General features: G+C 37.8%; 5 non-coding genes across 5 annotated transcripts; 2 read left to right on the top strand and 3 right to left on the bottom strand.

The window, feature by feature from the left end:
- Window positions 1–6,073: 6,073 nt before the first annotated feature.
- On the bottom strand, window positions 6,074–6,192 carry LOC125030098. The gene has a single exon (XR_007115295.1). It is a non-coding gene; the product is annotated as a 5S ribosomal RNA (ribosomal RNA).
- Window positions 6,193–8,408: 2,216 nt separating this feature from the next.
- Window positions 8,409–8,571, bottom strand: LOC125030211. The gene has a single exon (XR_007115390.1). It is a non-coding gene; the product is annotated as a U1 spliceosomal RNA (small nuclear RNA).
- Window positions 8,572–9,474: 903 nt separating this feature from the next.
- LOC125030087 lies at window positions 9,475–9,667 on the top strand. The gene has a single exon (XR_007115285.1). It is a non-coding gene; the product is annotated as a U2 spliceosomal RNA (small nuclear RNA).
- A 2,125-nt stretch (window positions 9,668–11,792) lies between these two features.
- On the bottom strand, window positions 11,793–11,993 carry LOC125030139. The gene has a single exon (XR_007115331.1). It is a non-coding gene; the product is annotated as a small nucleolar RNA U3 (small nucleolar RNA).
- Window positions 11,994–12,877: 884 nt separating this feature from the next.
- LOC125030085 lies at window positions 12,878–13,070 on the top strand. The gene has a single exon (XR_007115283.1). It is a non-coding gene; the product is annotated as a U2 spliceosomal RNA (small nuclear RNA).
- The last annotated feature ends 1,832 nt before the right edge of the window (window positions 13,071–14,902 follow it).

The raw sequence follows: 14,902 nt of genomic DNA, 5'->3' as shown, positions 1-14,902 counted from the left end.
GTGTACATGTGTATACATGAATGTGTGTACGTGTGTATGTGTACATGTGTATGTGTATACATGTGTGTGTATGTATACATTTGTATGTACGTGTACATGTGTGTATGTGTACATGTGTGTGTATGTGTACATGTGTGTGTATGTGTACATGTGTGTGCATACATGTGTATGTGTGTACATGTTAGTGTTTGTACATGTGTACATGTGTGTATGTATACATTTGTGTGTATGTGTACATGTGTGTATGTGTACATGTGTGTGTATGTGTACATGTGTGTACATGTGTGTATGTGTACATGTGTGTGTATGTGTACATGTGTGTACATGTGTGTGTATGTGTACATGTGTGTGTATGTGTACATGTGTATGTGTGTACATGTTAGTGTTTGTACATGTGTACATGTGAGTTCACTGTGTACATGTATGTGTGCATGTGCATTCACTGTGTACATGTATGTTTGCACGCGTGTACATGTATGTGCACGTGTGTACATCTGTGAACATGTGTATGTATACACATGTATGTGTATTCTACCATACCCATGTTAGTAAATAAGGCGAATTCAACGGTGTCCACAGTTCTTTGCTAACTTTGCTGGCAACGACAGGCATTAACCTTTATCGATATGACAATATCTATATGACAGTTATCGTTGTAATAATAATTTGCATAAAATATCACTAAATTCAGCATTCTGAATCTAGGACTATACGTGACGAACAAGCAAATAAGGTCGAAACTATTTATTTAATGAGAAAAAATCAGTATAACGATAACTTTCCGACACGTAAATGGATTGCTAACAATGTAGGTATAATTTATTTATCCCCCCCCCCCCCCACCTCAAAATAAAAACAACAACTCTGAAACCCTCACCGTTAATTGTATCGTAAAAGTTAAAAAGGCTGTCATTTGGGACTTACCGTTTCCAAGTTATGTCTTCTTCCATCCCAGAACTATGCCTTAATTCCTTAAATCATAGGTGTCGGTGATTTATTTCCTTTCCTAAGTTTCATGCACATTAGATCGACAACACTTTTCCATTAACATTTGCTTCTTCTTCCATTATTCCTATATTTATACAGATGAAACGCACATGCCCATAGTTAATAAGCACAAGAAAATGTGAGAACTTTTAACCACTTTTTAAATTAGTTTTCATAAACAATCGCTTCCTGCGAAATCAACTACACTCCGCTTAACTTGCTAAGTAACAGCCTCATTTATCTTTCCTGTGTTGCACACATTAGCATTGTATTTACTGTCGCTTCTCACAAAAACACTAAGTCTTTGTAATACACGTACTTTCTGTTTTCAGTTTCAAGGACGACTGAAAAATCCTTCTGCGACAAGAAGTTGAAAGAGCAGCTCGGCGTTGTGGCAGGGCTCCTGAGGCTACCATATCCACAGGGGCCTCCGCTGCTAGACAGAATGCTCCTGAACCGAAGGCTCAGGTCCGTCCTTTGCCCAAGCAAAGAAATTCTGAGTCTGTCCAAAGAAAGCCTGTGGAAACTAGTTCCACAGTTAAACAACCCATCAAAAGGTATTCCCAAGATGCTGGAAAAGGACAGCCTAAAGATGTGGGGCGGGCCTTAACCACAGGTGCTGCCAAACACCTTATGAAGTAGTTTGTCATCCTGAAGAACTGGATACCCTAATCCAATGGAATTGTCAGAGAATTCATGCAAAATGGGAAGAACAGCAACATCTGATAGCTTCATGTAATCCAGTTTGTGTATGCCTACAAGAGATTATGATCAGGGAAAATCGTCCAATTCCCATGAGAGGATTCTAAGTTCAAGCCCATTATGGGACCTTTGATAATGGACCTCATGGAGGAGTAGCAGTGATGGTACGTCAGGATATTCCCTTCCAGGCCATCCACCTGCAGACGACACTGCAGGTGAAGGCTGTGAGAATAGGCTTGACACGACCTTACACTGTTGCATCCATCTACCTCCCTCCACATAATCTCAACATACATGATTTGGAAGATTTACTTGGGCAGTTGCCTCATCCATTTCTACTCTTGGGAGACTTCCATGGTCGGCATCGCCTATGGGGAGACACTTTGTGCAACCCTCGAGGAAGGGCCTTGGAGTCCTTGTTCTCAAGAGTAGATGCAGTTTTACTGAACAGTGACGCACCCACACATTTCCAAATTCAAAATGGGACATTCTCCAGTATTGACCTGTCAATTGGTTCACCTGATTCACAGTTGAATTTCACTTGGCAGGTCATGGAAGACTAACATGGAAGTACTTTTGGAGGAGATGAATGGTATTCCAGCCAATGGAGTGCAGAGATGGCGACTTCAACATGCAGACTGGAATCTTTTTAGATCAACTGCAGTATTGCAAGGATCTGTGAATGATTTCCAGTGTGTTCAAGATGCTGTTAATCAATTCACATCACGAATTCACCTTGCAGCAGAAGCATCAATTCCCAGAAGTAATGTGCAGTACCGTCGACCTCCGGTACCATAGTGGTCTGATGAATGCCAACAAGCTGTCAGAGCAAGAAAAGCTGCATTAAGGCAGTTGAAACGACGCCCAAGCAATGTAACATTGATCCAGTACAAAGAGACCCGAGCTAAGACCAGGCGAGTACTAAAGGAGGCTAGGCGGACATTGTGGAGACAATATGTCTCCTTAATTAACTCTGGGACCCCCTTAGCATGGGACAAGGTGCGTAAGATCGCTGGAAAGAGCACATCCATATCACCACCTGCTCTGAAAATAGATGGTATAATCCTGACAGACAAAACAGATGTTGCAAATGAGCTGGCAAAATCCATGGCAGAGATCTCCTCTGGAGCAACTTACACTGCCCGATTCTCCACTCTTCGGGCTGAACAGGAACGACACCCAGTGTCGTTCTTCAGTAGCACTGCAGCAGAACTTCCATACAGACTGCCACAGGAAATGACAATATTCCATACCAAATAATATCTCACTTACCGGAGAGTTCTGAAACGTTCCTGTTGGATCTATTCAATAGGATCTATAGGGAGGGCACAGTGCCATCCACATGGAAAGAAGCTATAATCATTCCTGTCCCTAAACCTGGCAAGGATGCTTCTATACCAGGGCATTATAGACCAATTTCTCTTACCAGCTGCATCTGCAAGTTGATGGAGAAAATGGTAAACTTCAGGTTGACATGGCTGCTAGAAAAGGAAAACGTACTGACCCCATATCAATATGGGTTTAGAAAACTGAGATCGACCACAGATGCACTTGTAAGGATGGAAACTGCTATACAGAATTCCTTCACACAGCGACGTCATATGTTAGCAGTCTTCTTAGACCTTGAAAAGGCTTATGATACTACTTGGAAGCATGGCATACTCATGAAGCTGTATGACATTGGTTTAAGAGGAACATTGCCTACCTTCATACAAAGCTTCCTTGCTGACAGGAAGTTTAGAGTGAGGGTGGGAAACAGCCTCTCTAACCTGGAGGACTAGCTAGAAGGGGTCCCACAAGGGAGTGTCTTAAGTGTGACCCTGTTTGCCATTGCTATAAATGACATCGTAAAGGTCATTCCAAGTGCTGTCTCATGTAGTCTGTATGTGGATGACTTTACACTTTACTGCTCATGCCATGAGTTCAAATTTTCTCCAAGCAAGACCATGGCTATGCATTTCCACAAAAGGGGAAAGTTCCATCCTTCCCTCTATTTAGGAGCAAACCCACTGCATTTTGTCCAAGAGGTAAAGTACTTGGGTCTAATTTTTGACTCAAGGCTTACATGGGTGGCTCACATTAAACAGTTGAAGGTGAAAGCTACAAAAGCGCTTAGTATTTTGCGGGTTCTGTCACACCTATCTTAGGGTGCAGACCGCACAACGCTTCTGCGGCTTTACCGAGCACTTATTCGTAGTAAACTTGACTATGGATGTGAGGCTTATTCATCTCCCACTCCCACTGTTCTCCGGATGTTGGACTCGGTTCATAATGAAGCTCTGAGAATCTGTATAGGGGCTTTCAGGTCTTCACCTGTGGAGTCCCTGTATGCTGAGAGTGGAGAACCATCTCTTTCATTACACAGGGACTATATGAACCTGATTTACTACACGAGACTACAAAGGATTCCGGGATCTCCTACATCCAGATTGGTTTTCAACCCACTTGAGGATAGCTGATCCTAAGGTAGGAGAATGAGGAATCTGGTGGAAGATCTTAATTTAAATCTCACTAAGGTTCTGGCTGTTGGAACTTCCCAAGTCCCCCCTTGGACTAATCAAGTCGAGTTCGATTTGGTCGGAATCGGGAAAGGGGAGAGATCTGAAGCAGAAGTCAGAGAGATATTTCTTCAACACACTTCTAAGTACCAAGGATCATATGCAATATATACAGATGGTTCGAAATCTGAAAATATTGTGGGCTTTGCAGCAGTGAGCAGAAGGATGACTGCATCTGGCAGTCTTTCTCGATCAGCCTCGATTTTCACTGCAGAGTTACATGCCATCCTTGCAGCAGTCAAGATGACTAGAGATCTTACAAACCATTCCGTTGTAATATATTGTGACTCTCGTAGTGCCCTGCAAGCAATCAAGAGCTTAAACTCGTCACTTCCAGTGGTGAGGGAGGTTCAAGATTGGCTTGCACTGATGTCAGCACATAAAATGATAACTGTGTTGGGTGCCAGCACATGTTGGTATCAGTGGGAATGAGCGAGCTGATCAGAAGGCCAAGGCAGCTGCAACTCCGCCCTGTGATGCTCGTATTCCTCTCCCACACACTGACTTGAAACCCAACATCAGGAACTGTCTTCGTGATAAATGGAGGGAACAATGGAGGCATACCTCTAGAAATAAACTGCGAGAGATTAGAGATGACCTTGGCAGTTGGGTGACCAGCATCCACCCCAACCGACAAGTAGAAGTTGTAATAACAAGGCTGAGAATCGGGCACACAAGACTGACTCATGGGCCGATGATGTGAAGCACGCTGTGAGGAATGTCAAGAGCCATTAACGGTCGCACATGTAATGGTAAGATGTGCAACATTCTCAGACCAAAGAGGAAGGTACTTGTCTCCCCATATACACTACAAAATGTATTGGGGGAGGACTGTGACATAGAAGGTCTTATTAGTTTCCTTAGGGAAACTAATATTTTCAATAAAATTTAGTTATGCATAATGTTTATGCAATAGTTTTTTAGACATTTAGAGCATAATATTTATGCTTCGATTTTTAATATAATATTTATTGTTATTTATGACATTTATTGACAGAGTTTTAATGTTTTAAATATTTTAATATTTTTCAGTCAAACAAGGTGTTCGCCGCTAATGACCTTAGCTGTTGATGCAGCAGATAAGTTTAAATAATCAATCAATGAATCCCATCTGGGATTTTCCACATTTAACAAGTGGGGACACTGTTCTTCATGAACATACAAAGTAAGAAAATGCCAACAGGATCTGGAGTTCTCAGGCGGTAATCCATCCAAATATTGAATAGACCCGTCATTTAATTTCGCTGATCGGACGATGAGTGGTGCTTTCACCGTGCTATGATTTTTGGCGAAGGAATTAGCAGTCTGTATATTTACGGCAATGACCATATATATATATATATATAATTTCATTTGTCCTCACTCGTTACTAAGATCATACACAGACGACAGTCATTTCTTACCGTTTTTCGGCTCTAGAAGACTACAAGGAATTGTACAGAACTAAAAATATATTGCTAACTCTTAATCGTCAGTTTTCTTTTTTCTAGACTGATATCTTTATTACAATCATTTTCTTGTTAATGTACATATCTTTACTAATATGATTCTTAGTAATACAAGCAAGGTTCAAATATTTTTCTAAAATTTAGCAAAATCTATTTATTATCCGAAATTTGATAAAATGCTTAGAATGCAGAATTGCATTTACTTAAGTTACTCCTATCATATTAGTTTTCTGTTTATCCTTCCTCTTTCCGAAGGTGATGAATTTTACTGTTTCCTATCGATTGAAGTATAATTTTAATTGATTTCTTTACAAAAATATAAGAAGAGCTACTATAAATTGCATAACATGCAAATCACATTCACCATATATAATAAAATGCCAACAGCATCTGGTGTTCCCAGGCGGTCACCCATCCAAGTACTGACCAGACCCAATGTTGCTTAACTTCGCTGATCGGACGAGAAGCGGTGCTTTCAACGTGGTATGATCGTTGGCATTAGTAATGACAACATTAACTAATTTTCTTTCTGCTCAGATTTTCCATTCATTTTAATATGATGTATCTTTCTTTCGTTTTTGCTTGGCCCATCTCTAGCTCCTCACGATATGCTTGATCGATCTGCCCAAGCCACGACCTTCTCGGTCGTCCCACAGGCCTCCTCCAACCAGGGTTGTCTTGGACAGAGACAACCTGGTGGGCAGGGTCATCCTGCAGGAATCTTGGTCTTGGTCTCACGGTGCAGCCGTTGATTGGACACATGGTCCCGCCAACTGTAACCCCATGATCCGGCGCAAGGATCTGTTACAAAAGGCATCAAGACGAGATTCCAAAGCACAAGATAGCGTCCTAGTTTCATTCCCTCATAGTAAAACTGGCAGTATCAGGGCCTTGAAAACATGTAGCTTGGTTATTCTGCACAGGTACCGGCATCTCCAAATACTCTTGTCGAGAGATTTCATGACCCCAACTGCCAGGCCAATCCGTCTACTGACTTCCTGGTCTGACAGCCCAGAGTCGTGAACTGTACTACCGAGGTATATAAAACTCTCTGTGACTTCGATGTTTTCACCGCAACCACGTACCGACTGCACAGGGTCTCCTAGAAGGGCCCAAAAATCCTGGATTTTAGTCTTGGTCCAGGAGACCTCTATCCCCCCAGGGGCTTCGCTTCATTGCTAAATACATCAAGAGCCGCCATTAGGGTTTCCAGAGATTCAGATAGAATAGCAACATCATCAGCAAAGTCAAGCATATGAGGAGTATAAGCAATGCTAAATCAACGTCACCACTTTTATGCGCCTGCCTTAAACCTTTTACCAATTTTTGAACTGTGTAACTCTGTAAAGAATGTAAGGTGCACAAGAAATGCATCAGACACTTAGTAAAATTATATTGTACACGGTTATAAATCTGCACATTCTCGACACTGTAAGTATGGGCTAAACGATATAACAAATCGTGAGCAGAAATGCTGATCATTACAGAATCTTGAATATTGAGTGCTATTGCGGTTTGTCATTGGTATTATCAGTATCATCAGTTGTGTTTGCATTGTTATGATTATTGTATTTCTATTATTATCACCATCATTTGGATTAGCATGGGATTTTCAAAAGCAATTCCGATACATCATTTCTTTGTAAATAGTTAAAGCGATACCGTTAACAACACATTATTCGCCTATACATAATCGTGAAACCTTATTGTAAGAAAATTCCCTCTGACATGTAAATATCTGATTTGTGTGTTTGATGTACTGCAGCAGAAGTGTGTTTTTCGCACTTTAAATAAATTCCTAGGTAACATATTTGGGGTCAGAATGAAAGAAGCATATTTCATATTTTGCCAACAAAGGATTGGTAAATCTGCACAATATCTTCTAATCTATACATATAAAATATATAGATACATAAATACATATAAACACAATTATATATATATACACATTCATATAATTATATATACATAACTGTATATATATAAATATCAATATGTATATAAATATAAAAAATATATACATAAACATAAAAAATATATACATAAATATATATACATATATATACAAGTATATATATATACACATTTAGTATAATCATGAGTATACAATTCTTATTGCACGCGTCAACTTTATTAAACAAAATAGCAGTATTTCTTTCGACGTAAGTTTCATAGTCTTATACCTATATTTTCATATATGCACTCGATCCACTGTTATTGGTACTAAGGTTACCGTTGTTAAATCTGATTTCCTACAAAACGGATAAATCTTTTGCCTTTTACTAAACAACTCAATGAGTCTCACTTAGTTTTTCTATAGCCCAATTCCCTCGGTTCAAACAATATGTGAGCTTATAATTGAAATACATAGTCTATATCAACTGAGTCTTTCTTTCTTGAATTAGAACTTTAAATAATGAAGAAAATGAAGCAAAACATAAGGAGCTTTCGCACAGAAAAAAAAAATCAGTATAGTTGCATTTATATTCTTGCATAAACACATCTCATTTACATTTACGTCAATTATTCATTATTTCTCAATAAAAGACCGATTCACACCACTACACCATACACCTATAATATATCTGTGTTGTCATTAGACACTTTTCTTCCAGTGGGCTGCTTTAACAAACTAACCTAACGAAAAAGCCAGCAAGAGCTGCCTAGATGGACAGGTGGATAAGGATAATTTTTCTGTAAAACCAATTTTATAAGGGGGATAGCGCGAACGCAGTCCCCCGCTACCAAAAATTGCGCACTCGAGTTAACCACATTTGGGTTAATCGCAGGGGTCAGCGCCACCGGAGTGCAATGGTGAGCCTCGCCCTGGGAAAACCGCCTTCATGATCACGGTATCTCCTGTGCCAGGTAAGTATGTTTTTCTCAGCCACGCGCCGACCCAAACCCGCCTATACTGAGAAGCCCACGCGCACAACAATACTTTATACAAATATCACGTTTGACTTTAGTTTTCCCAAGAAACTTCTAGTGAATAGCACATATAATTAGATTTCAAAACAATGTTTACAAACAAAACGTCGCCTTACAGGGTAATGTTCGTAAGTATACATCTGTGTGTGCGCGCGCACACACAAATCCATCCAATCCATCAACGCATCCATAAATACAGACGGATATACATGTTCACATAAATGTAATATTAAGATGGATATATATGATCGCGTAACGGTAATATTCACATGGTCTTAATGTACATTAAAGTATATACCAGATCATTATATTATGCTAGTATGACATCACATGGAAAGTATAGTCAAATTTAGTAAAATTTATTTAAGGCAGTTTTAGAGATTTTTTACCAAATGAAAACGTACAAGTTCTGTTTTGGGGAGGGTATACTTGCGTAAATATTCTGTGATCGTTTACTATTATGTAAAACTGCATATGTACACACATAAACATGGCATATATATACACATGAATATGTATAAATATAATATGAATACGCACGTGCATGTCTATAAGTGCGGACATGTAAGTGTGCGCTTATACCCACGCATGTTCACACTATGTTAACAGAGGTTTATGTTAGTTGGCAAAGAAGTGTTTGTCCACATATACTTACTTTGGAGTCTGATGAAGTTATCCAACGTCGAAAATCCATGCAACATTTTTTCGAATTTTCATGTAGGAAACATTCTTATATGACAATAAAAAGTTTCCAACGTCATGCCGTTTACGCCCTGCTATCTATAAAGAACTTCACTAGCAAGTATTCATAAACATTTTCTCGGAAACACTTTCAACCTTCTTTCAGTATCGCTTCTCGGCCTTTTGGCTAAGATCAAAGTGTAGTATCTGTTCTTATCAGCTTAATATCTGATACGATCCCCATGTGGGATCTACGATATTAAACTGATTTTTGGAAAATGGCGAAGTGCTAGGGGCTTGCTCCACCTTTGCCGCGGATCGGCCCGGTATTGCAGTACCTCCGGGATTGGTCCACTCCCTCCAGGGAGGAAATCATTCCGATAAACTAAATTAAATGATTGAAATATGCAGGATAACAGGGTCATCTCTGTATACAGGAGTTGGTGACGCTTTACGCCATTCCAACACCGTTGTCGGCAATTGGCCAGGTAATATAATACCTTCAAACCTCATACATTCCCAACGAGGATTTTAATCAAACCTTTGTATAAACTTTTTCGGATTACGATTTATGTTAAGAATGAACAATGTCAAACGGATTTATAGTGGTTTACTCCACCTTTGCTATGTCGCTAGTACCTCCGGATTAATCTATTTATATAAAAAAAAATCGTTTAATTCATATGTATTGTCAATGTTTGACAGTAGCTCCTCTCTAAATAGCTGAATGACGCTTTACAGATTTGTTTCCTCGTTACCGAAGATTGGCTTAGTACTGCAGTTCAGTTTTAATAATATGTAAACATATTATGGAGTAACATCATTTTCTGATAAAAGCACGCGAAATTAAATTGATTTCTGAGAACTGGAGATTTACTAGGACCTTCCTTTACCTTCACCGTGGATCGGAGGTATTGCAGTACCTCTCGGATTCTGAGATTTTAATTGATGAAATATATGAAGCAGTTGTCGATATTGTATACTCAATAATGTTACTATCACCTTAAACTCGAAGTGTGTGAAATACCCGCATGCCTTCCCACTCCATGAGGCATCTAAGTCCCACAAACATTTAAGTGAATAAGATACAGTAGTGCACTAATTAATTCTTATACTGAAATAGAAATACCCTCCATCACAAACTCAAACATACTCTACACGGAAAACCCAGAGAACCTAACCATTAGACCACACGATCCACTAAACACAATTGCCTAGCTTGATATGCTACAGTTGTCACATCATGTTCAGCGAGCTAATCTTAACATAGAACGTTTGAAGCGTTTACAATTTTAGATCACTTTGCCTACATTTACAGTCAGTTAGTATTCTGTACTAAGACGAAAGACCACGATTTGTGTCCGTTGTTAAGCACATTTCAATAGTTGAGTGTTTGAGGACAAGTACTGATGAGAGTTTATTACAGAGTATTGGTTGAAAATAAGAAAAAAGTACATGAAAAATGGTTATGTGAAATTGCGTAAAGCTGCCATCCATTTTTACGTTTACAATTTTATATCACTTTGCCTACATTTACAGTCTGTTAGTATTCTGTACTAAGACGAAAGCCCACGATTCGTGGCCGTTGTTAAGCACGATTTCAGATTCATTCAGATCTTTACATTATTGCTGCTACCAAGTAACACATTTACATGAAGTAAAAGAGGGGGTACAGAACTCAAGAAGGTAATTACCCACTGCAATAGTTATAAAAGGGCCCTTGCGTCACCTGTAATTCCTGTAAAAAATAAAATAAAAAATATCCCAGCAGTGTCACTTTCCAGTTACTGAAAATCTGGAAAAGTGGAAATTTATATTGGAAACTCACTTTTTTCATGAAAAGTGTCTGTCATGATACAAAATTCAAAGAATCGTTGTTTCATGTTACACCCTAGGTTCCGGAGATTTAATTAGTTTTGTCACACATTTCTGTGGACCATTATATTCACTGTTGCTCTAGTTATTCTCTCTATTTCAATAGTTGAGTGTTTGGGGACAAGTATTGAAGACAGTTTATTACAGAGTATTGGTTGAAAATAAGAAAAAAGTACATGAAAAATAGTTATGAAAAATTACGTAAAGCTGCCATCCATTTTTACCTTTTCTTGTATACCTCTTAAAAACCTGATGTCATATTTTGTTTAAATTACACCTTTGAAAAAATGTTTGAACCTGGAAAAAGCCCTGGAAAAGTCCTTGAGTTTCAAATTCAAATAGGGGGAAGGACCCTGTAGTAACACTGTGGCAGCAACATTAGTGATAATAATGACATCAGAGTAAGCCACATTTGAGGAAAAGATATTTAATAATGGAAATTTGGTTTAAACACTTGAAATCACGGAAATATTTACATTAATTATAAGCTGTGACTCGAATTTGGATTTTGAAAGCCACGAACCAAAAAGTTTACCTCTTTTTAAATGACTTTTTTTTCTCCTTATCAGTTTTCAAAAGTTCAAGAATACTTCTTGTGGATTGATATTCAACCACTCAGCCTGTCATCCTCCTCTGAACATCGGTAAACCAAGTCAGAACGGTTATCAATCTCTCAAGCAAAACACTTGAGAACCGCTTCCCGCTCAGAGGATTACACTAACAGTCCTCATCGTGGTTGAATATATTCCGAGAATCTCGGCGAGAAACCCGGTAATTGCACTATAGAAGTGATCCTATAAAGTATGACCATACTTTCATCTTCTAAATTCATTCTCAGTGGACGTAGTTTGCCCATTTTATAGTATCTGCCTAATCTACACTTATTTCATCAAATGCTATACAGTAAAATATAGAGGGAAACATAAGGTATATACTATGCATAGTTTAAAACAAGACATTTATACATATAATCAAATAATGGCACAGGGACTAAAGTAAACTATATGAACAATATATGTACATTTCTTCAGAACCCATTCCAATACCACCGCCTTGACGTAGGATTATATAATACTTGTTTTTGAGTCCCTGCGGCAACACGAAGTATCAATATCTTCGATTTTTTTATGTGATGGATATTCTATGGTAAAATATATTTTTTCCAAACTTCACATAAAATCCTAGGCAACATATTTGGCGTCAGAATGAAAGAAGCATATTTCATATTTTGCCAACAAAGGACTGGTAAATCTGCACAATATCTTTTAATCTATACATATGTAAATATATATATACACAAATATATATATATATATATATATTAATATAAGTAAATATATATGTAACATATACATATATAAATATCAATATGTATATAAATATAAAACAATATATTAATATATATATATATATGTATATACACATCTAATATAATCCTGAGTATACAATTCATATTACACGCGTTGATCTTCTTTAAATAAATTAATAAGATTTGTTTCAATATATTCTTCATATATGTCCTCCATCCACTTATATTGGTATTAAGGTTACCACAAGCACTACACAACTTTATACAAATATTACAGTTTTAAAAAAATTCCAATGTCTTGTCGTTTACGCCCTGCTATCTATAAAGAACTTCACTAGCAAGTCTACAGAAACATTTTCTAGGACACACTTTCAATCTTCTTCAGTATCGCTTCTCGGCCTTTTGGCTAAGATCAAAGTGTAGTATCTGTTCTTATCAGCTTAATATCTGATACGATCCCCATGTGGGATCTACGATATTAAACTGATTTTTGGAAAATGGCGAAGTGCTAGGGGCTTGCTCCACCTTTGCCGCGGATCGGCCCGGTATTGCAGTACCTCCGGGATTGGTCCACTCCCTCCGGGGAGGATATCATTCCAACAAATTAAAATTATTAAAATCAAAGTGGACACCAAAGTCCACTCTGTAAACAGGAGTCGGTGGCGCTTTCCTACAACGTTGTCGAAAATCGGCCAGGTAATACAGTACCTTCAAACCTGTTCCAATCCCACCGAGGATTTTAATCAAAACCTTGTATAAACTTTTCGGATAACATTATATGTCGGTCGTGTGATTTCTGTTAAAGATGAACGGAAAAATGTCACACTGATTTCTAGTGGTTTACTACACCTTTGCCATGGGTCGCTAGTACCTCTGGATTAATCTACTTATAATTAAGATATGAATCTCAGTTATATGAACGCAATATCAGATTTATATTACCAATATTACTATCATTTCAAATTAGGTGTCTGTAAATGACCATTTCTACTCTGTAATACCTTGACTTCGTCAGCTACTGTGCATATCAAGTGCAAGTTAGAAACACATAGTGACGCATTTTTATACAGAAATGTAAATACAAGACTTGAACCTACTATACTCACATAACACCAGGGGAACCATACTCTACAATGGCTTTCATAGAAATTACATTGACAATTGGCCAAATCTCTAAGGAGTATATCAACTAATTGTTTAATTTATATGTATTGTCAATATTGGACAGTAGCTCCTCTCTCAATAGTTGAGTGACGCTTTACAGTTTTGCTTCCACGTTGCATAAGTGCATAGGATGAAATAATGTGGTAATTCACTTTTATACAAAAATACAAATACACTCCATGACAGAGTCAAACATTACGCGGATAATCAAGAGAATCAAACCAACAGAATTGATTAGTTTGATATGCTATACTTGTCACATCATGTTCAGCGAGTTAAGCTTAACATTGAATATTTGACAAATTTACGATTTCATACCACTTTGCCTGGATTTCCAGGTGATTAATATTCTGTACTAAAACGAAATATCTCGTAATGTTCTACTAATCAATTTACACATTATTATCCTCTACTGTAAGGATGCTTGGTATACATAATTACGATTCGTGTCAAATGTTAAGCACGATTTCAGGTTCATTCATACCTTTACAATATTCCTGCTACCAAGTCACATATTTACATGGAGTAAAACAGGGGGTACAGAACTCAAGAATAGTAATAGTAATAAAGGGATTTCGTGTATAATATGAAATTCCAGCATTTATTTTGTCCAGGTCCGGAAAATCTTGAAAAATGAATTTTCAAAAGGAAATCTTGGAAAAGTCATGGAAATTTACATTGGCTGACTCATTTTAGGAAAAGCGTCTGTGTCATGATATAAAATGAAAAGAATCATTTTCATGTTACACCCTTGGTTCCAGAGATTTGATTACTTTGTTTTGTCACACACCCGTGGACCATTATATTCACTCTTGCTCTAGTTGTATTCTCTATTTCGATAGTTTAGTGCTCAAAGAGCACACCCGTGGACCATTATATTCACTCTTGCTCTAGTTGTATTCTCTATTTCGATAGTTTAGTGCTCAAAGACAAGTACTAATAGGAATTTGTATTGTATACCTCTTAAAAACTTGTGTGTCATATTGTGTTCAAAATACATCCTTGAAAAATAGTTTTAGGCCTGGAAAAAATCCTGCAAAACTGCTGAAAAACTTCTTGAAATTAAAATTCAACTAGCGGGATGGACCTTGTAATGATAGTGGCAGCATTACTGATAATGACATCAAAGTAGACAAGCACAATTATGATTTGCAATAGTGCTGCTTGTCTAGTAAGTGTACATTTTCGAAAAAGTTATTTATTAATTGAATTTGGTTTAAACATTTGAAATCACGAAAATAGTTACA

Source organism: Penaeus chinensis, chromosome 10 (assembly GCF_019202785.1).
Source record: "Penaeus chinensis breed Huanghai No. 1 chromosome 10, ASM1920278v2, whole genome shotgun sequence".
NCBI classification, from domain to species: Eukaryota; Metazoa; Arthropoda; class Malacostraca; order Decapoda; family Penaeidae; genus Penaeus; species Penaeus chinensis.
Note: the sequence above shows the minus strand (reverse complement) of the source record. Positions and strands in the feature narration are given on the sequence as shown.